This window comes from Bufo gargarizans, chromosome 2 (assembly GCF_014858855.1).
Source record: "Bufo gargarizans isolate SCDJY-AF-19 chromosome 2, ASM1485885v1, whole genome shotgun sequence".
NCBI classification, from domain to species: Eukaryota; Metazoa; Chordata; class Amphibia; order Anura; family Bufonidae; genus Bufo; species Bufo gargarizans.
This window is the reverse complement of record NC_058081.1, coordinates 140,803,343-140,829,431: the sequence shown is the minus strand read 5'-3', so window position 1 is coordinate 140,829,431 and position 26,089 is coordinate 140,803,343. Positions and strand designations below refer to the sequence as shown.

General features: G+C 46.9%; 1 protein-coding gene across 4 annotated transcripts in view; it reads left to right on the top strand.

Moving 5' to 3' along the window:
* Positions 1–1,161: 1,161 nt before the first annotated feature.
* LOC122927570 (cell surface hyaluronidase-like) overlaps positions 1,162–26,089 on the top strand; it is a 94,915-nt gene continuing 69,987 nt past the window's right edge. For 2 of the 4 annotated variants that reach the window (XM_044279518.1, XM_044279516.1), the window contains exon 1: positions 24,115–24,345. The gene's annotated coding sequence lies outside the window, so the exon portion shown is untranslated. Of the gene's footprint in view, positions 1,278–24,114; positions 24,346–26,089 lie in introns of those variants that run through there. The other 2 variants (XM_044279517.1, XM_044279519.1) reach the window with 2 other exon arrangements.

Sequence of the window (26,089 nt, the reverse complement as noted above, 5' to 3'; positions counted from 1 at the left end):
GGGCTCCCTCTCTGTAGCATACCAAGCACAGCACTGTATATTGTATAGCAGCTGTTCTTGGTATAGCTGCTCAGTCCCATTCACTTTAATGATAATGAGCCTCATGAAGGTCTTGAGACCGATAGATGGGATGTCACAGGCCAAGGTAGTGGCCACAACCACTTCCAAAAACTGATGGGAAGGGGTGCCAGGAGTCCACCCCTATTGATCAGATATGCATGACCTATACTGAGGATACACCATCACTAATTAAGTCTAGGACAACCCTTTTAAGAGCTAGTACACTTGGCATTATCACATCATATGGCTTCCATTGAAACCTATGGATCCACACTGCTCCTGTCTCCTATTTCACTGATTAACGATCCCTATCTCTTACACAATTTGTATTGTATCCATGATCACATGTTCTATGACCTATTAAGAAGCAAATGGATCGGACTAGCCTTGAAGGTACAGGCAAAAGCTGGAAAATGTTGTGCCAAAATTTTGGTGCAATTTATCATCTTAGACCATGCCCCTGTTAGCTAAGACTCATCCCCATCACTGAGCGAAGAGCAGTAGATTATTAATTTTGCCACATTTGATACATAAATATGTCTAAAACTTGATCCGCTATTCAATGCAGCAAATGGCGCACTAACATTGAAGGGGATATCACCTCAGTAAATGTGACCCATTGATCATTTACGCAACACAATTGTCATAGTGATTGCTCAGAATAGATGCACGGTAAATGGGCCTCAAAGCAGAAATTTAAAAAAAGCTTCCAAGTCACTAAGAAACTCACAATATCATGCAGAATTCCCACTGACATGCAGGAGAACTGTTTCCCCTCTGTCATTATTCACCAAGAATGGGAAGGGATCCCAGTACAGGGGAGAAAGGAAATGTTTCCAAGCTTTTCTGGGACTCTTTCCCTTCTCCCCTGCGCTGCGATCCCTTCCATGCCTAGTTAATAAAATTTGGGTCATGCCATAATAAAATCCATCTTACTGTGTGGTAATACTTGTAAAAGCAGATGAGAGCGCAGGACAGCAGATATTAATGGGTTTACCATCATGTCCCAGGGTCTTGAGAGATCACATCTTTGCCTTATTTGTAGCAGCTGTTTCTCTTTATATGTGGTCTTGGAGTGCGCTCAAAGCCATAATGAGGGGGGTACAATGGATTATTTAGGAGAAAGTGTCAGTATTCTTACTCTGAGCAGCTCTCGACACTGCACATTACTCCTGTAGTTGGAGGCACTCTGAGCTTGCTGGGAAAACATTACAGAGGTAAGTTTATTCTTTTTAGTTTCACCGTATTGCTCCCAAAAACAAAGGAAAAAGTATACATTTTCCTTCTGTATGGAAGCTTCATAGGTTCACACGTGATTGCACAGCTGCGGCTTTGCAGTTGCGGATTTTCGTGAACATTACCTGCGGAGTGGATGATATTTTGAGACATCTCATCCACACGCTGCGCAACCCCCAGTGCAAATTGACATGCAGTGTGGATTTGAAATCCCTAGCGGATTTTACCCTTTACAATGGAGAGGGTGAAATCTGCTGGGTTTCCTGCAGTGAAAACTGCATGTAGTACATTATGGTTACTGTTGCGTTTTTTTTGCAGCATAACCAACAAAAAAGAAAAACGCTGCAGTCTTTTCTTCTATAGTCTCCAGTACGTGTAAGTCAGGTTTCTGCATGACGTTTTGTTAGCCAATATCAGGAGTGGATCACAAAAGGAGATAGAGTACACAGGACAGATACCACTTCTCCGCTCTTTTTAATTCACTCCTCATTTTGGCTTCCAAAACTGCAGGCAGAAACCTGACCGTGCGGTCATACCCTAAGGATTTCTCTTCTAAACATGCCTGCCAAGTTTACAGTCTCGCTATGGAGCCATACACAACCTGGAGGTATAAAGAGGCAGGGCTATCACTAATAGCATTGTGAAATGAATCTCAGGCTCTGTGCACACAAGGTTCAAGCCTTATGTATACCTCTGGCAGAAAGCTCCAGTATATGACACTGTCTAATCATACAGTATGTTGCCCGTTGGGTCCCATTCTAAAGAAAAAATACCTATACAGCACTCTATAGGTTTTTTGTGGTGGTCTCCTCTATCTGCTGGAATTGCTATAGGCCGCTTTCAGATAAGCGCATTGAAATCCGTCAGTATTCTGTCTCAGGATCCTGATGATATACCATCAGTATTGTCATCAGGATTTACGTCCGTATTTCTTCCTTCCTTCATTATTTATGCACAGACTGTAATGTGTGTATTCAGAACAAATCTGCAGAAAACTCGGACAAGCTGTGGAATTCGAATACTGACGGAACTTAATCGCCCACGTGAATAGCTCCGTTCATTAAGATTAGCAGTGGATTCTGGTATATTAAAGGGGTTCTCCAGGAATTAAGAAAATTAAAATACATAAATATTACTTTATTATACATACATTTCCAAATACCTTTCATTAGTTATAATGGCTCGTTTTCACTGGGGAGCAATCATTAGGAGAAATAAAATGGCCCCTGTCCTATTAGTGCTCACAGAACCTGTCCTAATCACACAGCAGGACAAGTTACTTCAGAACCCTGAGCTAAAGAGCTGCCTCATCCTCCTCTTCTGCTTGTCAGGGATTATGATCCTGAATACAGTTTAATAAGATCTTAAGCTGAATCTGTAGGAATGGAGTTCATGAGGAGACATGAGGTACAGAGAGGATGGACAGGACAGGCTGTGGTAATGTGGGGCTGTGGTAATGTGGAGCTGTGGTAATGGAAGCTGCATACAAGTGCTGCTGCCCATTACCCCCACCTCCTCTCTGTACCTCATATCTCCTCATGAATTCCATTCCTACAGAGATTCAGTTGAAGTTCGTATTAAACTAAATTCCAGATCATAATCCCTGACAAGCAGAGAGGAGGATGAAGCAGCTCTATACCTCAGTGCTCTGAAGTAACTTGTCCTCCTGTGTGATTAGGACAGGTTTTGTGTGTACTAATAGGACAGTGGCCATTTTATTACTCCTAGTGATTGCTCCCCAGGCAAAACGAGCCATTATAACTAATGAAAGGTATTTGGGAATATATTTATAATAAAGTAATATTTAGGTATTTTCATTTTCTTAATTCCCGGAGAACCCCATTAAATCCGGACTATATACGCATTGCAAATACGCTAGTCTGAAAGCGTCCATAGAGTTAAAAAAAGACTATACTGACATATACTACACTGAGAGAGGCCACAAGGACATGCTTTTGGTATCCATTGGGTGAATGGAGCCTGTAGATGTGTTTCAAGAGGTTATCCAATATTACCAAAATCTGGGACACAAGCAGGGAGGGGATGGTGTAAGCTAAGCATCATTCCAGCACCACCATTCTGGTTGTCCGTTCTGGTCTCTGTTTGCATCCATGTATAGCTGACGTCACATCTACAACACGTGACCACTGCAGCCAATCAATGGCTTCAACAATGATGCCGAAACAGTGGGAAATAAAACAGGTACATTGTTATTTGACATTATCCACTATCCTTGCTAATCTTGGAAATTCCTTTAAAGTCTATGCCAGGAGCTTTTTCTGGTGGATGGATATACTGACCATAGTGCTCAGTGGCAGTGTATACAGAGCCTTGTTTAAATGTGGTCACCCTACACACTGATAAAGCAGGCAGAGGCTCTCACCTGGCGGGCATACACACACCCACACTCTATTTAAGGGTCCATTAACATGTCCGTGGTGTATTGCAGAACCGCAAAACACCCGGCCGGCACCCCCCATAGAACTGACTATTCTTGTCCGCAATTGCAGACAAGAATAGGACATGTTCTATTTTTTTACGGAGCTGAGGCCCAGAAGTTCAGGGCTGCGCTCCTGAAATGCGGATGCGGAGAGCACATAGTGTGCTCTCCGTATCCCGTTTTGCCTCTTTGAGAATTAATGGGTCCGCACCCGTTCCCGATATTGCACACAACCCCAATCATATATATGGAAAGGATTTTTGCAAAACATATGCCACATGACAACATACTTTTAGGCCTCTTTCATATGGGCGATACAGATTGTGTCAGGATCTGTTCAGGGAAAAACGTATGGTTTTGCACCAAGTTCAATCAGTTTTTTCTGTGAATGTGTTTAGTGCTTCACCTTTTCAGTCAGGATTGTATCCTCGTGAAGAATATTAGTCTACATCTGCTAGTGTCTTCTCTACCTAACCATACTATTCTAACACCTTTGTGTGCAGCCGTTACACTAAAAAAACAAGCCTCTAGGTGCTATGGGGACTTTTCAGTACCTAGAGGCTCCATCTACTCACCCTGTATTTCGCCCCACTCGTCCATCAACCCCGCCCATCTCTAGATTGCCAGTCTCCATCTCATCCATTGGCCGAATTCTCGCGCCTGCGCCGTGTGCGTCTGTATTCGGCGCAGGCGCAGTGACTGTCTGACCGGCCGGGCATCGTCTGTTCCTCTGACGTAATCGGCGCAGGCGCAGTGGAGATGCCAGCGCAGGGAGCGGTCAGACAATCACTGCGCCTGACTGCGCCGAATACAGACGCACACGGCGCAGGCGCGAGAATTCGGCCGATGGATGAGATGGAGGCTGGCAATCTAGAGGAGATGGACGGACGAGCGGGGCGGAATACAGGGTGAGTAGACGGAGCCTCTAGGTGCTGAAAAGACGCCCCCATAGCACCTAGAGGCTCATTTGCATAGCAATAAAAGTTGTTTTTTTAGTGTAACGGTTTCACACAAAGGTCTTAGAATAGCATGCTTAGGTAGAGCGCTAGTGTCTGACAGCTAATTAGGTCCAAATGAGGTGGTAGAAACCCTTTAATTTGCATATGTGTCAAATCTGTTTTTTTACACAATAAAAGCACAGGGAGCTATGGGGACTAAGAGTGGGTGACTTTAATCAAGAAGTTATCTCATGTTTTGTCTTGGAAGGTCTCCCTGCACCTATGGTTCTGAGTTTACCGTGGCTTACCAAGCATAATCCAACTAATGATTGGCAAGCTAGGCAGATTCTGGATTGGGGGGACTATTGCATTGATAATTGTCTCAATACATCCTTTTCTGTGGTTACTACTAAGGCTGTACCCTCTTTTATATCTGAGTTTGCTGATGTGTTTTCTAAGAGTGGATGTCAGGATTTACCTCCCCATCGGGAATATGATTGTCCTGTCAATCTTATTCCCGGGACTAAATTGCCTAAATTTAGGTTGTATAATTTTTCTAAACCTGAAAGGCAGGCCATGAGAGAATATATTGTCAAGAGTTTGTAGAAAGGGCACATAAGACCTTCCAAGTCTCCAGTGGCTGCAGGGTTCTTTTTTGTAAACAAAAAGGATGGAGGTCTTCGGCCATGTCTGAATTTCCGTGAACTCAATCAGATTACTATCTGTGATTAGAGTTGAGCGAACACCTGGATGTTCGGGTTCGAGAAGTTCGGCCGAACATCCCGGAAATGTTCGGGTTCGGGATCCGAACCCGATCCGAACTTCGTCCCGAACCCGAACCCCATTGAAGTCAATGGGGACCCGAACTTTTCGGCACTAAAAAGGCTGTAAAACAGCCCAGGAAAGAGCTAGAGGGCTGCAAAAGGCAGCAACATGTAGGTAAATCCCCTGCAAACAAATGTGGATAGGGAAATGAATTAAATTAAAAATTAAATAAATAAAAATTAACCAAAATCAATTGGAGAGAGGTTCCATAGCAGAGAATCTGGCTTCCCGTCACCCACCACTGGAACAGTCCATTCTCAGATATTTAGGCCCCGGCACCCAGGCAGAGGAGAGAGGTCCCGTAACAGAGAATCTGTCTTCATGTCAGCAGAGAATTAGTCTGCATGTCATAGCAGAGAATGAGGCTTCACGTCAGCCACCACTGCAACAGTCCATTGGCATATATTTAGGCCCAGCACCCAGGCAGAGGAGGGAGGTCCCGTAACAGAGAATCTGTCTTCATGTCAGCAGAGAATTAGTCTGCATGTCATAGCAGAGAATGAGGCTTCACGTCAGCCACCACTGCAACAGTCCATTGGCATATATTTAGGCCCAGCACACACACAGGCAGAGGAGAGAGGTCCCGTAACAGAGAATCTGGCTTCATGTCAGCAGAGAATCAGTCTGCATGTCATAGCAGAGAATGAGGCTTCACGTCAGCCACCACTGCAACAGTCCATTGGCATATATTTAGGCCCAGCACACACACAGGCAGAGGAGAGAGGTCCCGTAACAGAGGATCTGGCTTCATGTCAGCAGAGAATCAGTCTGCATGTCATAGCAGAGAATCAGGCTTCACGTCAGCCACCACTGCAACAGTCCATTGTCATAAATTTAGGCCCAGCACCCAGGCAGAGGAGAGAGGTCCCGTAACAGACAATCTGGCTTCATGTCAGCAGAGAATTAGTCTGCATGTCATAGCAGAGAATGAGGCTTCACGTCAGCCACCACTGCAACAGTCCATTGGCATATATTTAGGCCTAGCACACAGGCAGAGGAGAGAGGTCCCGTAACAGACAATCTGGCTTCATGTCAGCAGAGAATCAGTCTGCATGTCATAGCAGAGAATGAGGCTTCACGTCACCCACCACTGCAACAGTCCATTGGCATATATTTAGGCCTAGCACACAGGCAGAGCAGAGAGGTCCCGTAACAGACAATCTGGCTTCATGACAGCAGAGAATCAGTCTGCATGTCATAGCAGAGAATGAGGCTTCACGTCACCCACCACTGCAACAGTCCATTGGCATATATTTAGGCCTAGCACACAGGCAGAGCAGAGAGGTCCCGTAACAGACAATCTGGCTTCATGACAGCAGAGAATCAGTCTGCATGTCATAGCAGAGAATGAGGCTTCACGTCACCCACCACTGCAACAGTCCATTGGCATATATTTAGGCCTAGCACACAGGCAGAGCAGAGAGGTCCCGTAACAGACGATCTGGCTTCATGTCAGCAGAGAATCAGTCTGCATGTCATAGCAGAGAATGAGGCTTCACGTCAGCCACCACTGCAACAGTCCATTGGCATATATTTAGGCCCAGCACCCAGGCAGAGGAGGGAGGTCCCGTAACAGAGAATCTGTCTTCATGTCAGCAGAGAATTAGTCTGCATGTCATAGCAGAGAATGAGGCTTCACGTCAGCCACCACTGCAACAGTCCATTGGCATATATTTAGGCCCAGCACACACACAGGCAGAGGAGAGAGGTCCCGTAACAGAGAATCTGTCTTCATGTCAGCAGAGAATTAGTCTGCATGTCATAGCAGAGAATGAGGCTTCACGTCACCCACCACTGCAACAGTCCATTGGCATATATTTAGGCCTAGCACACAGGCAGAGCAGAGAGGTCCCGTAACAGACAATCTGGCTTCATGACAGCAGAGAATCAGTCTGCATGTCATAGCAGAGAATGAGGCTTCACGTCACCCACCACTGCAACAGTCCATTGGCATATATTTAGGCCTAGCACACAGGCAGAGCAGAGAGGTCCCGTAACAGACGATCTGGCTTCATGTCAGCAGAGAATCAGTCTGCATGTCATAGCAGAGAATGAGGCTTCACGTCAGCCACCACTGCAACAGTCCATTGGCATATATTTAGGCCCAGCACCCAGGCAGAGGAGGGAGGTCCCGTAACAGAGAATCTGTCTTCATGTCAGCAGAGAATTAGTCTGCATGTCATAGCAGAGAATGAGGCTTCACGTCAGCCACCACTGCAACAGTCCATTGGCATATATTTAGGCCCAGCACACACAGGCAGAGGAGAGAGGTCCCGTAACAGAGAATCTGTCTTCATGTCAGCAGAGAATTAGTCTGCATGTCATAGCAGAGAATCAGGCTTCACGTCACCCACCACTGCAACAGTCCATTGGCATATATTTAGGCCCAGCACCCAGGCAGAGGAGGGAGGTCCCGTAACAGAGAATCTGTCTTCATGTCAGCAGAGAATTAGTCTGCATGTCATAGCAGAGAATCAGGCTTCATGTCAGCCACCACTGCAACAGTCCATTGGCATATATTTAGGCCTAGCACACAGGCAGAGGAGAGGTTCATTCAACTTTGGGTAGCATCGCAATATAATGGTAAAATGAAAATAAAAATAGGATTGAATGAGGAAGTGCCCTGGAGTCCAATAATATATGGTTATGGGGAGGTAGTTAATGTCTAATCTGGACAAGGGACGGACAGGTCCTGTGGGATCCATGCCTGGTTCATTTTTATGAACGTCAGCTTGTCCACATTGGCTGTAGACAGGCGGCTGCGTTTGTCTGTAATGACGCCCCCTGCCGTGCTGAATACACGTTCAGACAAAACGCTGGCTGCCGGGCAGGCCAGCACCTCCAAGGCATAAAAGGCTAGCTCTGGCCACGTGGACAATTTAGAGACCCAGAAGTTGAATGGGGCCGAACCATCAGTCAGTACGTGGAGGGGTGTGCACACGTACTGTTCCACCATGTTAGTGAAATGTTGCCTCCTGCTAACACGTTGCGTATCAGGTGGTGGTGCAGTTAGCTGTGGCGTGTTGACAAAAGTTTTCCACATCTCTGCCATGCTAACCCTGCCCTCAGAGGAGCTGGCCGTGACACAGCTGCCTTGGCGACCTCTTGCTCCTCCTCTGCCTTGGCCTTGGGCTTCCACTTGTTCCCCTGTGACATTTGGGAATGCTCTCAGTAGCGCGTCTACCAACGTGCGCTTGTACTCGCGCATCTTCCTATCACGCTCCAGTGCAGGAAGTAAGGTGGGCACATTGTCTTTGTAGCGTGGATCCAGCAGGGTGGCAACCCAGTAGTCCGCACAGGTTAAAATGTGGGCAACTCTGCTGTCGTTGCGCAGGCACTGCAGCATGTAGTCGCTCATGTGTGCCAGGCTGCCCAGGGATAAGGACAAGCTGTCCTCTGTGGGAGGCGTATCGTCATCGTCCTGCCTTTCCCCCCAGCCACGCACCAGTGATGGACCCGAGCTGCGTTGGGTGCCACCCCGCTGTGACCATGCTTCATCCTCATCCTCCTCCACCTCCTCCTCATCCTCGTCCTCCTCGTCCTCCAGTAGTGGGCCCTGGCTGGCCACATTTGTACCTGGCCTCTGCTGTTGCCAAAAACCTCCCTCTGAGTCACTTCGAAGAGACTGGCCTGAAAGTGCTAAAAATGACCCCTCTTCCTCCTCCTCCTCCTCCTCCTGGGCCACCTCCTCTTCCATCATCGCCCTAAGTGTTTTCTCAAGGAGACATAGAAGTGGTATTGTAACGCTGATAACGGTGTCATCGCCACTGGCCATGTTGGTGGAGTACTCGAAACAGCGCAACAGGGCACACAGGTCTCGCATGGAGGCCCAGTCATTGGTGGTGAAGTGGTGCTGTTCTGTAGTGCGACTGACCCGTGCGTGCTGCAGCTGAAACTCCACTATGGCCTGCTGCTGCTCGCACAGTCTGTCCAGCATGTGCAAGGTGGAGTTCCACCTGGTGGGCACGTCGCATATGAGGCGGTGAGCGGGAAGGCCGAAGTTACGCTGTAGCGCAGACAGGCGAGCAGCAGCAGGATGTGAACGCCGGAAGCGCGAACAGACGGCCCGCACTTTATGCAGCAGCTCTGACATGTCGGGGTAGTTGTGAATGAACTTCTGCACCACCAAATTCAGCACATGCGCCAAGCAAGGGATGTGCGTCAAATTGGCTAGTCCCAGAGCTGCAACGAGATTTCGCCCATTATCACACACCACCAGGCCGGGCTTGAGGCTCACCGGCAGCAACCACTCGTCGGTCTGTTGTTCTATACCCCGCCACAACTCCTGTGCGGTGTGGGGCCTGTCCCCCAAACATATGAGTTTCAGAATGGCCTGCTGACGTTTACCCCGGGCTGTGCTGAAGTTGGTGGTGAAGGTGTGTGGCTGACTGGATGAGCAGGTGGAAGAAGAGGAGGAGGAAGCCGAGAAGGAGGAGGTGGCAACAGGAGGCAAAGAATGTTGCCCTGCGATCCTTGGCGGCGGAAGGACGTGCGCCAAACAGCTCTCCGCCTGGGGCCCAGCTGCCACTACATTTACCCAGTGTGCAGTTAGGGAGATATAGCGTCCCTGGCCGTGCTTACTGGTCCACGTATCTGTGGTTAGGTGGACCTTGCCACAGATGGCGTTGCGCAGTGCACACTTGATTTTATCGGATACTTGGTTGTGCAGGGAAGGCACGGCTCTCTTGGAGAAGTAGTGCCGGCTGGGAACAACATACTGTGGGACAGCAAGCGACATGAGCTGTTTGAAGCTGTCTGTGTCCACCAGCCTAAATGACAGCATTTCATAGGCCAGTAGTTTAGAAATGCTGGCATTCAGGGCCAGGGATCGAGGGTGGCTAGGTGGGAATTTACGCTTTCTATCAAATGTTTGTGAGATGGAGAGCTGAACGCTGGCGTGTGACATGGTTGAGACGCTTGGTGACGGAGGTGGTGGTGGTGGTGTTGGTGGTACATCCCCTGTTTGCTGGGCGGCAGGTGCCAACGTTCCTCCAGAGGCGGAGGAAGAGGCCGAGGCGGCAGCAGCAGAATAGGCCGAGGCGGCAGCAGCAGAAGAGGTAGCAGGGGGAGCCTGAGTGACTTCCTTGGTTTTAAGGTGTTTACTCCACTGCAGTTCATGCTTTGCATGCAGGTGCCTGGTCATGCAGGTTGTGCTCAGGTTCAGAACGTTAATGCCTCGCTTCAGGCTCTGATGGCACAGCGTGCAAACCACTCGGGTCTTGTCGTCAGCACATTGTTTGAAGAAGTGCCATGCCAGGGAACTCCTTGAAGCTGCCTTTGGGGTGCTCGGTCCCAGATGGCGGCGGTCAGTAGCAGGCGGAGTCTCTTGGCGGCGGGTGTTCTGCTTTTGCCCACTGCTCCCTCTTTTGCTACGCTGTTGGCTCGGTCTCACCACTGCCTCTTCCTCCGAACTGTGAAAGTCAGTGGCACGACCTTCATTCCATGTGGGGTCTAGGACCTCATCGTCCCCTGCATCGTCTTCCACCCAGTCTTGATCCCTGACCTCCTGTTCAGTCTGCACACTGCAGAAAGACGCAGCAGTTGGCACCTGTGTTTCGTCATCATCAGAGACATGCTGAGGTGGTATTCCCATGTCCTCATCATCAGGAAACATAAGTGGTTGTGCGTCAGTGCATTCTATGTCTTTCACCGCTGGGGAAGGGCTAGGTGGATGCCCTTGGGAAACCCTGCCAGCGGAGTCTTCAAACAGCATAAGAGACTGCTGCATAACTTGAGGCTGAGACAGTTTCCCTGGTATGCATGGGGGTGATGTGACAGACTGATGGGGTTGGTTTTCAGGCGCCATCTGTGCGCTTTCTGCAGAAGACTGGGTGGGAGATAATGTGAACGTGCTGGATCCACTGTCGGCCACCCAATTGACTAATGCCTGTACCTGCTCAGGCCTTACCATCCTTAGAACGGCATTGGGCCCCACCATATATCGCTGTAAATTCTGGCGGCTACTGGGACCTGAGGTAGTTGGTACACTAGGACGTGTGGATGTGGCAGAACGGCCACGTCCTCTCCCAGCACCAGAGGGTCCACTAACACCACCACGACCATGTCCACGTCCGCGTCCCTTACTAGATGTTTTTCTCATTGTTATGGTTCACCACAACAACAAATATATTATTTGGCCCAATGTATTGTATTCAAATTCAGCGGGATATAAATTTGAGGCCTAGTATTTAGGCGCTGGGTGACCGGTATGGATTTAGTGACAGAATTAGACTTGGAAATGCACAGAAGCGTGTGTGTGTGAAGTTATTCTGAATGACCCAATGTGCACCTTGAATATTATATACCCTTTTAGGGATAGATTTCAAATAGCTCTGATATAGCAGAAACCACTAAATTATGAAATTGTTAAATTGGGAATTGTATTTAAACCCAGAACAAAAAATGTGCTTTGACGGACACTAAATAACTTTCCCAGCCACAACAGGACAGCGTTAACGAGAGATTTAGCAGGATATAAATTTGAGGCCTAGTATTTAGGCGCTGGGTGACAGGTATGGGTTTAGTGACAGAATTAGACTTAGAAATACACAGTAGCGGGTGTGTGTGAAGTTATTCTGAATGACCCAATGTGCACCTTGAATATTATATACCCTTTTAGGGATAGATTTCAAATAGCTCTGATATAGCAGAAACCACTAAATTATGAAATTGTTAAATTGGGAATTGTATTTAAACCCAGAACAAAAAATGTGCTTTGACGGACACTAAATAACTTTCCCAGCCACAACAGGACAGCGTTAACGAGAGATTTAGCAGGATATAAATTTGAGGCCTAGTATTTAGGCGCTGGGTGACAGGTATGGGTTTAGTGACAGAATTAGACTTAGAAATACACAGTAGCGGGTGTGTGTGAAGTTATTCTGAATGACCCAATGTGCACCTTGAATATTATATACCCTTTTAGGGATAGATTTCAAATAGCTCTGATATAGCAGAAACCACTAAATTATGAAATTGCTAAATTGGGAATTGTATTTCAACCCAGAACAAGAAATGTGCTTGAACGGACACTAAATAACTCGCCCAGCTACAGCACTAGGGACAGATTTAGCTGGATATAAATTTGAGGCCTAGTATTTAGGCGCTGCGTGACAGGTATGGGTTTAGTGACAGAATTAGACTTGGAAATACACAGTAGCGGGTGTGTGTGAAGTTATTCTGAATGACCCAATGTGCACCTTGAATATTATATACCCTTTTAGGGATAGATTTCAAATAGCTCTGATATAGCAGAAACCACTAAATTATGAAATTGCTAAATTGGGAATTGTATTTCAACCCAGAACAAGAAATGTGCTTGAACGGACACTAAATAACTCGCCCAGCTACAGCACTAGGGACAGATTTAGCTGGATATAAATTTGAGGCCTAGTATTTAGGCGCTGGGTGACCGGTATGGATTTAGTGACAGAATTAGACTGGGATATGGCCAAAAAATAAACAGACTATTGCTGGTTAAATGCACTTGGTGTGACAGCTTTACCCTGATGTAGGCTTTAGCCAAAAAACAACCACACCATTGAGGGTTAAATGCACTTGGTGACAGGCGCAGCTTGCCCTTGATTTAGTATATGGACAAAAAATGAACAGACTATTGCTGGTTAAATGCACTTGGTGTGACAGCTTCACCCTGATGTAGGCTTTAGCCAAAAAACAACCACACCATTGAGGGTTAAATGCACTTGGTGACAGGCGCAGCTTGCCCCTGATTTTGTATATGGCCAAAAAATGAACAGACTATTGCTGGTTAAATGCACTTGGTGTGACAGCTTCACCCTGATGTAGGCTTTAGCCAAAAAACAACCACACCATTGAGGGTTAAATGCACTTGGTCGCAGCTTGTGCTGGCGCACCACAAGACACAAAATGGCCGCCGATCACCCCAGAAAAATGTGACTGACAAACGGTCTGTGCAGCCTAAAAACAGTGAGCAATTGAGGATCAGCAGCTCAATGATCCACAGCTGCAGATCGATCAGTTAATCAAGTCCTTTGGAGGAGTTAATCTGCCTAATCTCGCCCTACTGTCGCAGCCGCAACCTCTCCCTACGCTAATCAGAGCAGAGTGACGGGCGGCGCTATGTGACTCCAGCTTAAATAGAGGCTGGGTCACATGGTGCTCTGGCCAATCACAGCCATGCCAATAGTAGGCATGGCTGTGATGGCCTCTTGGGGCAAGTAGTATGACGCTTGTTGATTGGCTGCTTTGCAGCCTTTCAAAAAGCGCCAAGAAAGCGTCACAAAAGCGCGAAGAAAGCGACGAACACCGAACCCGAACCCGGACTTTTACGAAAATGTCCGGGTTCGGGTCCGTGTCACGGACACCCCAAAATTCGGTACGAACCCGAACTATACAGTTCGAGTTCGCTCATCCCTATCTGTGATCCTTACCCTCTTACTTTGATTCCCGATTTGTTTTAACCATATTATTGGTGCCAAGGTGTTCTCCAATCTGGTTAGGATCAAGGAAGGGGAAGAATGGAAGACGGCTTTTAATACTCCTGAGGGGCACTTTGAGAACCTGGTCATGCCTTTCGGGTTGACCAATGCCCCGGCGATCTTCCAACATTTTGTGAATGACATCTTTCATCACCTGGTGGGAAGGTTTGTGGTCGTGTATTTGGATGACATTCTTATTTATTCTCCAGACATGGAGACACATCAGAATCATGTGAGACAGGTGTTACAGATCCTAAGGGATAATAAAGTGTTCACTAAATTAGAGAAGTGTGTTTTTGCAGTACACAAGTTGCAGTTTTTGGGCTGCCTGCTGTCATCTTCGGGTTTTCGAATGGATCCTGAGAAAGTCTGTGCTGTATAGGACTGGGACAGACCTGAAAATCTGAAGGCTTTTATGCGGTTTTTAGGGTTCACCAACTATTACCGAAAATGTATTAAGAATTATTCGACAATAGTAAAACCCTTAACGGACATGACTAAGAAAGGGATGGATGTCTCTGTATGGTCTAATTCAGCGTCACAAGCCTTTTCTGCGATTAAGGAATGCTTCTCTTCTGCTCCCATATTGGTGCAGCCAGATGTGTCACAACCATTTATTGTGGAAGTGGACGCATCTGAGGTACAGGTAGGAGCAGTTTTGCCACAGGGCCCATCGCCTGGTAAATGGCGACCATGTGCATTTTTCTCGAAAAAACTATCCCCTGCTGAGAAAAATTATGATGTGGGTAACAGAGAGTTGCTGGCCATTAAATTGGCTTTTGAGGAATGGCGTCATTGGTTGAAAGGGCGATTCATCCAATCACGGTATTCACTGATCACAAAAATCTGGCTTATCTGGAATCGGCGAAACGACTGAACCCAAGACAAGCCAGATGGGCTCTGTTTTTTACCAGATTCAATTTCACTGTCACCTATCGTCCTGGGATTAAGAACGTCAAGGCGGACGCCTTGTCATGTAGTTTCCCTGGAGGTGGTAATTTTGAAAACCCGAGTCCCATACAGTCTAAGGGGGTGGTGATATCCGCCCTCTACCCTGAACTTGAAGTAAAGGTGTTAGAGGCTCAGGGAGACGCACTGGACTCGCTTCCATGGAATTCCCTCTGACGTGGTCTTGGATCGCAGCACTCAGTTTGTTTCCAGATTCTGGAAGGGTTCTGTACTCGTCTGGGAATTCAACTGTCCTTTTCTTCGGCTTTTCATCCTCAGCAGGGCCGTCTTTAATATTGATTGGACCCTGGGCAAAAATTTACTTGGGCCCCCTGGATCCCGCCTTCCCACACCTTAGCAGGCAATCACGCCCTCCACCACAACACACACACAAAAAATCCACACATCTGGTAGAGTCCAGTGAATGACTGTAAATACTTCCAGTTCTGAAGACTCCAGCGGCTCAGGATCAGTGCTCTGGGCAGCTGGGCTCAGGCTGGAAGTGGGCACAGCTCTGCAGGAAGGAGACCAGGGCTCGGCTCACCCTAGTGTTACAGTGCACCCCAGCCCCCCACAGTATGCAGTATAGCACCCTATAGTATACAGCACCACATAGTATGCAGTTTAGCACCCCACACTATACAGTACCCCACAGTATATGGTAGAGCAGTATAGCAGCCCACAGTATACAGCACCTCACGGTATACAACACCTCACTGTATACAGCACCCCAAACTATACATGATACAGCCCCCCACACTATACAGTACAGCAGTATAGCACTCCCCCCCCCACTATACAGGCCCCCCCACACTATACAGGCCCCCCACAGTATACAGCCCACCACACAGTATACAGCCCACCACACAGTATACAGGCCACCCCCCCCCCCCCCACAGTATACAGCCCACCACACAATATACAGCCCATTACACAATATACAGCCCATTACACAATATATAGCCCACCACACAATATACAGCCCACCACACAATATACAGCACCCCACTATACAGTAGTTTACAGTATATTAACATTCTGATGTAATCTTTACACAAAAAAGCTCCACAGTTAACTTCTGCAACACTCAGTAGGACCTGTGATGACCTCATAGCCATGTGACCAGTAATTGCTAGGTTACTGGTCACGTGGTAATGATGTCATTAAGGTCCTAGAGCAAAACTCATTAAGGTCCTAGAATTAAGATCATTAACACAGTACGATCATGATGCCTGTGTAGCCGACAGCCTGACACCCGGGGCAATAGCTAGCGGGGCTCAAAAGGCAGCTGCCTTGGGCCCCCCAGGAGCAACTGGGCCCAGGGCAGCTGCCCCTTTTGCCCCTTGGTAAAGACGGCCCTGATCCTCAGTCAAACGGAAGGACGGAGTGCACTAATCAGAGTCTGGAGACTTACTTGAGATGTTTTGTATCTCAGGACCAGGAGGAGTGGTCTTCCTTTTTGTCTTTGGCAGAGTTTCCAATAATCAATCGTAGTAAGCAGTCCACTGGTGAGTCGCCATTTTTGGGGCCTATGGGTTTCACCTGCAGTTTGGCACATTTTCTGGTTCTAATACTTCTAGTATCCCTGAGGAAGAACATTTTTCGTAATCATTGTCATCGATATAGCAAAAAATTCTAAATAACTTGAAAAATATGGGCAACAAATATAAACGTGTGGCTGACAGGAAACGTATGAATGGTCCGGACCTAAGTGTGGGTGATTCTGTGTGGCTGTCCACAAGAAACATTAAGTTGAAGGTACCTTCCTGGAAGTTGGGTCCAAGGTTTATCGGCCCATATAAAATCACGGCCATTATTAATCCTGTAGTTTTTCGTCTTGAGCTTCCTCAGGCCCTGAAAGTTCATGATGTGTTCCATAGGTCTTTGTTGAAAAAATATGTGGAACCTTTACAGCCATCTTTCTTGCCACCCGCTTCGGTCATGGTGGACGGTAATTTGGAATTTGAGATCGCAAAAATAGTTGACTCTCGAGTTCTCTGTGTATCCCTTCAATATCTTGTCCACTGGAGAGGTTATGGACCGGAGGAGAGGATGTGGGTGCCGGCATGTTAATTCCAATCGTTTAGTGAATGCCTTTCATAGATCTCACCCGGATAAGGTCGGTCCTAGGTGCCCGGAGTCACCTGTAGAAAGGGGGGTACTGTCACGGACGTTCCCGTGGCAGGTACCAGGAGATCAGAGAGACTGGCAACACGTGGGTTAAATAATTTATAAGTTCCTTGTGGATCTTATTGTTTCTCTGTTTTGGTGAATGCCTCACCCCCTGCTTCAGGTGTTCCTTGTTGGTAATTTACCTTCCCCATAAGTAGCCGCTTCTCACTCTTGGAGGTGCAGTTTATAGATTTTCTTCCTGTCTTCTTACTAGCTGGTTCGTTGTACTCTGTGGTGCTTCTGGAGTTGCCAGTTTTCTACTTTAAGCTAAGTCTTGTTTTTTTCTTATTGTATTGTGTTTGTTATATTCCCTGTTGTTTGTATCTGAGCCTGAGACAGAGACTTCCATTCATCCATCTGGGGAGGAATGGGTTGTCTCTGGTCCTCAACTTATTCCAGGGCCTTATAGGGAAATAAGGGCCTAGGTATACAGCATATGAATATTCCTACCTTGAAGGTCTATTCATATTGATAGGTAGTTAGGGCCCGGATTAGGGTTGTTTAGGAGGTGACCTGTTCCTTGCCTAGTTTACAGGCCCAGTTACTGTTCCCCTTCCCTCCTGTGTTTAGTGTGGAGTTTTCCCCCCACAATGATCGTGACAGGAGGATGCCGGCAGCGGACCACATGTACCACAGAAACATCCTATACAGAGGAGCCAATATAAAAACAAATTTCCGTCATTACGGACGTGGCAATACCTAATATGTATACTTTTTTTAATTTAAGTTTTACACAATAATATCATTTTTGAAACAAAAAAAATTATGTTTAAGGCTAGTTTCACACTAGCGGCAATGAACTCCGGCAGGCTGTTCTGGAGGGTGAATAGCCTGTCGGATCCGTGCTGCAGCTAGTGCACACATGCCCCCGGACTACCGCTCTGGCCCCATTCACTATAGTGGGGGCAGTCCGTAGTTAGCACGGCAAACATGTCGTAGTTTTATTTGGCCGCCTCTCGGCATGTTTTCCGTGCTGCTGACGGAACTCCGGACCGCCCCCATTATAGTCAATAGGGCCAGAGCGGTAGTCCGGGGGCACGCGTGCACTAGCGACAGCACGGATCCAACAGGCTGTTCACCCGCCGAAACAGCCTGCCGGAGTTCCTTGCCGCTAGTGTGAAAGTAGCCTTAGTGTCTCCATAGTCGGAGAGCCATACCTTTTTTATTTTTTGGGCGATTGTCTTAGGTAGGGGCTCATTTTTTGCGAGACGAGGTGACTGTTAGATTGGTACTATTTTGGGGGGCATACGCCTTTTTGATCGCTTGGTGTTGCACTTTTAGTGATGTAAGGTGACTCAAAAAAAGTTTTTTTAGCAGTTTGAATTTTTTTTTTTTATGGTGTTTACCTGAGGGGTTAGATCATGTGATATTTGTATACAGCTGGTTGATACGGACGCGTAAAACTTTATTTTTTTTTATACCACTCTGGGACTTCAACTGATCCCCTTTACAATGCATTACAATACTTCTGTATTGTAATGCATTGGCTGTAAGTGTATTACACAGTGTAATACACTTACAGCTTCCTGCCTGTGAGATCCAGGGGGCTGGATCTCACAGGCTGTCACGGAAAGCAGCCACGATGCCTAAGGAAGGCATTGTGCTGCCTTCCATGCCATCGGGTCCCCGTCACAGCAGCGCTGGGACCCGATGGCAGCTCCCTCCACCCCCATACATAGCACGTGCCATGGCAGTGCGAGGGTTAATGCGCCGGCATCTGTGTTTTCATCTATGCCGGCGCATACAGCAGGGGTCTGGCTATGAGTGACTACCGGACCCCTGCCGCAGGAGCTGCACCTGCCCGATCACCATGCAGTACATGTACGTCACTGGTCCTTAAGTCCCGGCCAAATATGACGTACATGTACGTCATGGGTCCTTATGGGGTTAATGTCTAAACCGCTGGCAACAAAAGTGAGTACATCCCTAAGTGAAAATGGCAAAAATTGTGCACAATTTGCCATTTTCCCTCCCCGGTGTCATTAGTGTTAGAATGTCTCAGGTGTGAATGAGAAGCAGGTATGTTAAATTTGGTGTAATAGCTCTCACACTCTCTCATACTGGTCACACTCACTAGAAGTTCAACATAGCACCTCATGGCAAAGAACTCTCTGAGGATCTGAAAAAAAGAATTGTTGCTCTACATAAACAAGGCCTAGGATATAAGAGGATTGCCAACACCATGGAACTGAGCTGCAGCACGGTGGCCAAGACCATACAGCAGTTTAACAAGACAGGTTCCACTCAGATCAGGCCTCGCCAGTGCTCAGACCATATGCCGCACACTGCATCAAATTGGTCTGCATGGCTGTCGTGCCAGAAGAAAGCCTCTTCTAAAGATGATGTAAAAGAAAGACAATCAGACTAAGGACATGGATTACTGGAACCATGTCCTGTGGTCTGATGAGACCAAAATAAACTTATTTGGTTCAGATGGTGTTAAGCGTCTGTGGCAGCAACCAGGTGAAGAGCACAAAGACAAGTGTCTTTCCTACAGTCAAATAGTTTAGTGCTCTCATTAAGAGAAACAAAATAAGAGTATTGCAGGTTTGATACCTTTTAATGGCTAACAAAAATAGAAGTAATGATGTTATATAGCGAGCTTTCGAGACATCACCAGTCCTTTCATCAGGCGTACTACAAGAATATATGAAGAAGCAGCAATATATACAATAAGAACAGAGACATGGGGGAATGAATGGACATTTGAAAAAAACAAAACAGAACTACATATTAAAGATCTTGAGAATGAGTCCTTAATTATCTTACAGATAAGGGGTGTGAAAGTTTTATGGTCTCTAAATTGATGTTATCTCAGAGACCTGATGCCCCGACTATGTCTATAGAAGACTCTTTAGATCTTGTAGTGTGTCATAAATCCCGGAGACAAATTCAGTCCAGTATTCAAAGTGTCAAGCAGTATTATAAATTTCTATTCCCAAATTCTTCTAGCTTTTCAAGCATGGTGGTCAGAGTGTCATGGTTTGGGGCTGCATGAGTGCATAAGTACAGATCTCCAAGGGATGGGGGTATTAGGCACAGATTTCTAAGGGAGAGGGACATCAAGCACAGATCTCCAGAGGAATGGGTATCAAATACAGGATTAGGTGGCTGTGTCTTCGCCAATGCCATTAACTCCAGTACGCCACTGATGCTGCTGCTTTGGTCAGACACATACCGCTACAGTGACAGTCCCCCTCCCCACTCCCCAGCTAGACCAGAGCCAGCCCTCACCTCAGCCACTTGATACCGAACTGTACCGTACGTCTGCGCGCCAAGCCAGCGGCCCACACTCCAATAGCTTGCAGCTTCGCTGTATGGCAGGCTCTAAGTCCGCCTCCTCCACTTCCGGCCAGGACTTGTCAGAAGAACTGCCGCCCAGACTGCGGGACCACTCCCTCTCTGCCTCCGGCTCCGACCGCCCCCTATCACAGCGCCACGGCCCACTCGCCACATGATTTATTTATATTTTTTTAAAATCCTCAGTCGGCGGCCTGGGCCAGCGGGCCCCCAGTGGCGTAGGGCCCCATAGCCATTACTATGGCTGCTATGGCGATCCCTACGCCACTGCTCTAGTGAACTCCATGCCCAAGAGAGTTAAGGCAGTGCTGAAAAATAATGGTGGCGACACAAAATATTGACATTTTGGGCATAATTTGGCCATTTTCACTTAGGGGTGTACTCACTTTTGTTGCCAGCGGTTTAGACATTAATGGCTGTGTGTGGAGTTATTTTGAGCACACACCAGTATTACACTGTTATACAAGCTGTACACTGAATACTTTACATTTTATCAAAGGGTCAGATCTTCAGTGTTGTCCCATGAAAAGATATAATAAAATATTTACAAAAATGTGAAGGGTGTACTCACTTTTGTGAGATATTGTAATGTGAACGTAGCCTTACTGAATGAAAGAGCCTTGATGGCTAATTTTGGCTAAAGGATGAAAATAACTGCTTCCATGCTGTAGTGTGAACTAGGCTAAGACCTTTGTAAAAAATGTTGCACATTTGGGACTAATCTGCTACCCCTTGCCCCAACTTCATGTCCCATATAGACATTTGAACTTGTATGTATTGCCATTTTTGTACGTGTTTTTTGTCCTTTTTTATTTGACAATTTCTATGTGTTTTTGCTGACATTTTTTAGTTCTATTCAGGTCGCAGATTTTATGGCCCAAAAATTTCTGCAACTGAAAATCTGTCCCATTCATGTGAATGAGGTTGTTTTGGCGGGAAGCACATGGATTTCTACAAACCCCATTCAAGTGAATGGAACTGATTTTTTGCCGCAAAGAAAATTTTGCTTACTTTCCACTCGGATTTTCATGCACATGGCAGCTGAAGACATCTGTGTTGGTCCCATGTTCATTTGTGCCCGTATTGCTAAGAAAAAATAAGCTTTATTATATGCAAATGAGCCTCTAGGAGCAATGGGGGCGTTACCATTACACCTAGAGACTCTGCTCTCTTTGCAACTGCTGCGCCCTCTCGTCTTTGATTGACAGGACCAGGCGTGATTTAGGCTAGGTCTACACGACGACATTTGTCGCGCGACATTTTGTTGCACTAATGTTGCGCGACAATTTTTATAATGGCAGTCGCAGAAAATCCATTCGAGTTGGATTTTTCTGCGACTGTCGCGTCGCAGTCGCAGCATGTCGCATGTTGCAGTGCGACACCATAGACTGCCATTATAAAAATTGTCGCGCGACATTAGTGCAACAAAATGTCGCGCGACAAATGTTGCGCCCTATTTGTCGCGCGACTTTTTGTCGCGCAACAAATGTCGTCGTGTAGACCTAGCCTAAGTTTTCAGTGCCAGGCCCTGTCAATCAAAGTGCAGAGGGCACAGCAGTGGCAGAGAGAGAGCAGAGTCTCTAGGTGTAATGGTAACGCCCCCATTGCTCCTAGAGGCTCAGTTGCATATATTAAAACATCATTTTTCTCAGCAGTGTAGGCACATATGAACATGGGACCAACACAGATGTCTTCCGCTGCCAAGTGCACATGTAAAAGGTAAGGCCTCTTTCACACGAGCGTGACGGATTAGGTCCGGATGCGTTCAGGGTGCATTCAGTGAAACTCGCACTACTTTGCAAGCAAGTTCAGTCAGTTTTGTCTGCGATTGCGTTCAGTTGTTCAGTTTTTTCCGCGCGGGTGCAATGCGTTTTGATGCGTTTTTCACGCGCGTGATAAAAAACTGAAGGTTTACAAACAACATCTCTTAGCAACCATCAGTGAAAAACGCATCGCACCCGCACATGCTTGCGAATGCAATGCGTTTTTCACGCAGCCCCATTCACTTCTATGGGGCCAGGGTTGCGTGAAAAACGCAGAATATAGAACATGCTGCGATTTTCACGCAACGCAGAACTGATGTGTGAAAAACAACGCTCATGTGCACAGACCCATTGAAATGAATGGGTCAGGAGTCAGTGCGGGTGCTATGCGTTCACGTCACACATTGCACCCGCGCGGAAAACTCGCTCGTGTGAAAGGGACCTAAGGCTGCTTTATAGGTACAAATCTGCTGACAGATGTCCTTTAGGCCTCATGCACACAACCGTTGTGTGCATCCGCATCCGTTCCGTCATTTTTCACAGTTTAGAGGAGGTCCCATTCATTTCTATGGAGCTGTGAAAAAAAACTGATAGTCCTCAGTTTTTTCTCCGTGTCTGTGGTTCCAGTCCGTCAAAAAAATATAACCTGTCCTATTCTTGTCAGTGGAAAACGGAGGGCAGACCCATGGACCCATTCAAGTCAATGGGTCCGTAAAAAGAAGTGATGCACAACTGTCATCCGTGTCCGCGTCCGTTTTTTTCTACAAGACCTTGGTGCAATAAAATTACACTTTTCATTAACCTTAGTTTTTTTTTCCCCTGTCAGACAAAAAAAAAAAGAAGACACAAGGAAACACAACTGAAGCCAAATCACTGACAGTGAAAAAACACTGTCGTGTGCATGAGGCCTTGACCTGTGGTGTAGATTTTGAGAACTGCAGCATGTCAATTGTTCGCCGACTGTTGTGCCGATTTCAATGCAGATTTCTTCCTTTGCAATACAAAGGCTGCTTTCACACGATTGTATTGACATCTGTCCTTATTCTGGCTCTGGATGACGCACAGATTCCTGATGATATACCTTCAGTATTGCTTCAGGATTTCCACGCGTGTTCCTTCCTCCTGCATACTTGATGCACTCCCATAGACTGTAATGTGCGGATTTGGAAACAAATGTGCATAAAACTCGGACAAGCTGTGGACTTCAAATACTGCCGGAAATGATACGTCCCTGTGAATAGCTCTATTCATTAACATCAGCAGAGGATTGCGGTACATAATCCGGGCCATATACGGATTGTGGGATCTGGGGCAAATCCATGTCAAAATCACCAAGAAACACATGTTGATTTTGGTGCAGATTTGGTGTGGAGACACAGTTAAATCTGCACAAAAATCTGCATAAACTACACTGCCGAGTGCAAGTACCCTAAGAAACTGTCGCGCTATAGCTGCTATCTACTACGAGGTGTAGGCACAGCCGCCGTATGTGGCTCTGTATTATGGAGCTACTCTCCCCTAAGAGTAATGCTCTAGGGGCCAATAGCCCCATCATACATTATCCGCTGCAGCACGGCACGTTTTTCTGTACGGAGGTACCAGTATGGAGTCTGTGGTGGCTGACGTATAGCTCCGTGATATGGCCATGTGCATGACTCCAAGGGGCTCATGGACATGACAAGTGCATGGCGTCTCTACGGTCCTAAGCATACCGTACGGCGCCTCCAAAAAGGAAGGTATCCTCCCATTTCAGTCCCTGGATAATAGGAGTTTTCTTTAGTTGGCCTCATAGTCTAGAACTATTACATTTAGTTTACCTTTGTGGCAGTTTTCTAGAGCGCACACAGTACCAGGACTTCCCACTGGTCCCTAGGACTCTGCAGGAGGCCACAGGACCGGCCTGGTGCCTGCTGCCCCTCCTCCTCCCTCTCTGTCCTGTCAGGTAGCATCCCTGTTTGCTTTTCCCTCAGCCTCCCTGGTTGGAGAGCGGCTCGGAGCTCCCAGCCCCATCCAGCCAGAGCTGTCAGCCCCTGTGTGAGCTCCGGGGCTGCAGAGCTGCCTCAGCCGTCACTCTGTGAGGTGGAAGAAGAGCCCTGGGCCCCACGGTCCAGCAGGGGGCTGCTCATCCTGGCCGCAGACCCAAGCAAGAGGGATGGAGGAGGATTCCAGCCGGACCCGGAGCTCCTGACTCCTGCGGAGGGGAGGTGAGAGGCATGGGGGAAAGGGTTCGGTCCGGGGGGTGCACAGGGACACAGGGTTGCCGTCTCTCTCTCCCTGTGCCTGCAGCGTCCCGCCTCCTGCGGCTCCTCCCTGCCCCGTGTCTGTCCCCTGCCCGGCGCGTCCCCCTCGTACTGTATGCAAGGGGGGCTTTCTGCCAGTAATGTCTCAGCCCTGCGACATGTAAACGCATCTGAGGGAAATGTCTCTCACGTGAGAACTGCGTCTGAAGTGGGAAAATATTGTCGGTGACTGAGGCTTTGGAAAAGTTTACTTCAGAAATGTGGGAGCAACTTAATAAAAGTCTCGGACTTCACGGGAAAATGTCTCCTGAGAGCACTCACTACCAGTCTGACAGACATTATAAGACATGTTTGTCATACGATATGTGGGGGAAGAGAACATGTATTTGGCGCTATAATAAAGTAGTCCTGATTGAATGTGCGTCTATGTATACCCTGGAAAAAATAAGTAAAATAATATATATACATAGCGCAGTCTCATGGCGCCATTTTATAATGTTTTCCGCCACTAAGGCCTACTTCACACGAACGTTTTTTTTGTAAGTGTGAAGGCCGTTTTTTTGTGTTCCGTATACGGTACGTATACGGAACCATTCATTTCAATGGTTCCGCAAAAAAACTGAATGTACTCCGTATGCATTCTGTTTCCGTATTTCCGTTCCATTGAAAGATAGAACATGTCCTATTACTGCCCGCAAATCACGTTCCGTGGCTCCATTTAAGTCAATGGGTCCGCAAAAAAAATTTAACATATACGGAAATGCATCCGTATGTCTTCCGTTTCCGTTCCGTTTTTTCTGAACCATCTATTGAAAATGTTATGGCCAGCCCAATTTTTTCTATGTAATTACTGTATGCTGTACATGGCATACGGAAAAACGGAAAGGAAACGGAAACACAACGGAACTCAAAAACGGAACAATGGATCCGTGAAAAACGGACCGAAAAAAACTATAAAAGCCATACGTTCGTGTGAACTAGGCCTAAGGCTGGGTTCACATCATGTTTTTGCCAGCAGACTGATGCCATACAGTGGCATCTGTTCACCATAGAGTTCCATTGTAAAAATGTATACGTTAACCTATACACTACCGGACTCTGCAATAAAAAAAAGTGTGGTGTGCTGCGCTTTTGTATCCTTTTTTTTATACAACGTATCCGCTACAATATAATAATACCAATAATTTTACAATATAACGGATAGCGAAAACGTGATGTGAACCCACCCCAATACTAGCACAGTGAAGCTGTATTCTCCCCAGTAACGCCCATAGCAACCAATCAGATTTAAGCTTTTATATTCCTAAGAGTGGCTGGGAAATGAGAGCTGGGATCTGATTGGTTGCTGTGGGCACCTTCTCTCTCTGCTTTTCCTTCCTTAACAGCTTTGCCACCTCTCCTCTAGCTGCACAATACAGAAGGAGGACACGTATTTTAGATTAGTATACCCGCTGCCATGTTTTTGTAAAGGTTGAGTTAGCTGTGAAGCGGCACACACCCTTTGGCTGCATAAATATGACGTTTGTGCGTTTATTAGAGTCATTGATAAATCTTGCAAAAATTCAATTTCATTCCACCCCCATTAGTAAGGGCCGGGGTCCCGTCTTTATACGACAGGAATCCTTTTATGTGTCTTGTATGCATCTGAAGTATTGCTGACTACAGGCCGTGCTGTTTGATACGTCTTTCAGATGGCTTTGTAGTTGCT